Genomic DNA, 2,536 nt, shown 5'->3' with positions numbered 1-2,536 from the left:
AAGGCATGGAGGACAAAGTGGACTGACATGGACTGAGGTGGTCAGGGCGATGAAGGGGGACCCAGGGAGAGCGTGAGCTCCAGTTAGCAGATCAGAGGCCCTGAACTCATGCTAGTGGGAGCTGGGGGTCCACTGGAGGGCAGGTGGACTGGGGTGCCCAAAGGGTTCCTTCAAGAAGGGCCCTCGGATGGGGCTGGAACCCACCATGACACCACGCTGGTTTGAGGAAAACTCCGTTAGGAGGGCCCCCCCAAGAACCCCTCCCTCACCGAGAGGCCCAGCCTGCAGCCGAGCCTGCACCCCAGCGTCCTTGAAAACACTTGGTAATTTCTGGTAATGACCAAGCCGGCCTGAAGAACAAGTGCTCCCGAAAGGTCAGTCCTCCAGAGAAGGGGCCCTCCCCCCAGGGCTGTCATCTTCCGCTTTAATTAACGTCAACGTGCACACTCCCGGCAGCAGCTTCAGACATTCGAGCGGACTTCCTGTGACATTTTTAATAAAGTAACGTAAACCCACCGCGGCTGGCGCTGCAGTGATAATTAGCTCCCACTCAGCGGCGGGGCAGCCCAGGAGGCTTGCAGGGTGGGACAGGGACAGCACCAGGGACCTGGTCTCGCTGGCGGGCAGGTGAGCTCACTCGTCCTTCCCTGGGATGGTGATGTGGAAGCCGGCATTGCCTCCTCTCCGATCCAGCAGCCCAGGCGAGGGGCAGCCTCTGCATCTCCATCCACGCAATGGCCTGGTAAGAACTCCTCTCCTGTGGGCTGTTTCAGTGACCACACGAAACATGGAGCAGAGGCCCTCGACTGTGCTAGAACACCACCTTGCGGCCATCTCCTGTGTGCCCAGCACGGACACTCAGGCCAGGCCTCTTATCGTCCTGCTCCGGGCAGAGCCGAGGGAACAGATACAGCCAGTCACGTGCGTTTCTGGTTGCCTGGTGATGTAGTGGGTAACGTGTTAGGGGTTGGGGGTACATATAAAGTTGTGTTTACATGAAAGAGAGAGAGGCTTCCAGGAGGTGGACTGACAGAGTGGCAGTGACAAAGGCTCAACACATCAGGAATTGTCAGGACGATACAAGGCTGGCCTGTGCCTTGAACTCTGCACACAGGGCTGCTGGGACTGGAAAAGACTCGTGGACACCCAAGAACAACAAAACTAAGCATACAGTAGTGTGATGGGAGTGTGAAGTAGTGTAAGAAACACCAAAACAGGGACAGAGACAGGAAGTGGTGTCTGCTGCCAGGGCACTCAGACCAAGGCTGGTGGCTACCATGATGGTGCAGAAAACGCAGCATCTGCCAAGTGTCATGAAGTGAGGTGCAGTGAAAGGAGGGGTGCCTGCCTCTCCCCATGCCAGCCTGAGAGGGGGGCCAGCTCACACTCCCCTTCTTCCCTGACATCCTGCTCCCACGCCATGGGGGTGCTCTGTGGATCAGGAACGCTGCGGTCTGAGGTGCTGAGACTGTCGACTGGGAACCTCATCTTCCACTTACTGCACCAGATGGTGAGGGCCAAGGTCTTGATCCCTGTTTCTGTTTTCCCAACATGAGAATTGAAACTGAGATTGAGGTGGACTTCTTCTGCCCAAGGTCACAGAGCTGACCTGTCACCTGGGACTCGAGAGATGGACAGACGCAATGTTGGGGGTTCCCTTTCCTGGACATCAGGCCGGTGCTTGGAAGCAGGAGACCTCTGTGAAGAGCCCGCTGCGTACGAGCCCCTCGGTGGTGTGCAGGTGGGCCCTTCCCTCTTCAGGCAGCCTTGGGGCTGTGCTTCCTATGGGGGCACTATGCAGGCTCGAGCCGTCCAAGAGCCCCCAGAACCTTCAGCTCCTGGACTGTGGGGTGAAGGTGCGGACCCAGCCTGCCATCAGCTTCTCCCCACCCATGAGTCAGTGTGTGCTCCCTGCGTACTGGGGTCCTCTCGAACTCAGCCATCGGGAGCAGGCGGTCAGCACTCATGCCATTAAAACTCATTGCCATTGGAGTTGACCCTGACCCCTGGGGACCCTCTGGGGCACAGTGACCTACCCGACAGGGTTTCCGAGACTCTAATCTCCATAGGAGCAGACTGTGGCCTCTTTCTCCTCCACAGACCCCTCTGTTAGAAGCTGAGTGCTTCGTCGGTGAGCACCAGGCCTCCTAACAACACAACACTCAGATCCCGTCTGCCCCAGTGGTGTCCTTCAGAGCAACGGAGTCCAGCCAAGGTCCCGCTGGCCGTCACTTCGCATGCCTCTTCAGCTTTTAGCCCAGAACAGTACTAGGTTATTCCCTGTGCCAATGGCCGTGCGAAGGCATTTGACTCTGTGGATCATAACAAATGAAGAATACCACTGAGCACGCACACCCACGTGTATCGCGGCTTTGTTCACAAGAGCTGGAAACAACCCAACTGCCCATCAACAAATGAATGGATAGAGAAGTTCTGGTATACTCACACAATGGAATATTACACTGCATTGAAAAACAAGGAACTCATGCAATATTATTCAAAATGGGTGACCCTGGAGGACATTATGCTGAGTGAA

The sequence above is a fragment of the Elephantulus edwardii genome, unplaced genomic scaffold (assembly GCF_000299155.1).
Source record: "Elephantulus edwardii isolate Elephantulus edwardi_28Jun2011 unplaced genomic scaffold, EleEdw1.0 scaffold00002, whole genome shotgun sequence".
Classification (NCBI taxonomy): Eukaryota; Metazoa; Chordata; class Mammalia; order Macroscelidea; family Macroscelididae; genus Elephantulus; species Elephantulus edwardii.
The sequence above is the reverse complement of the archived record's forward strand: the minus strand, read 5'-3'. Positions refer to the sequence as shown.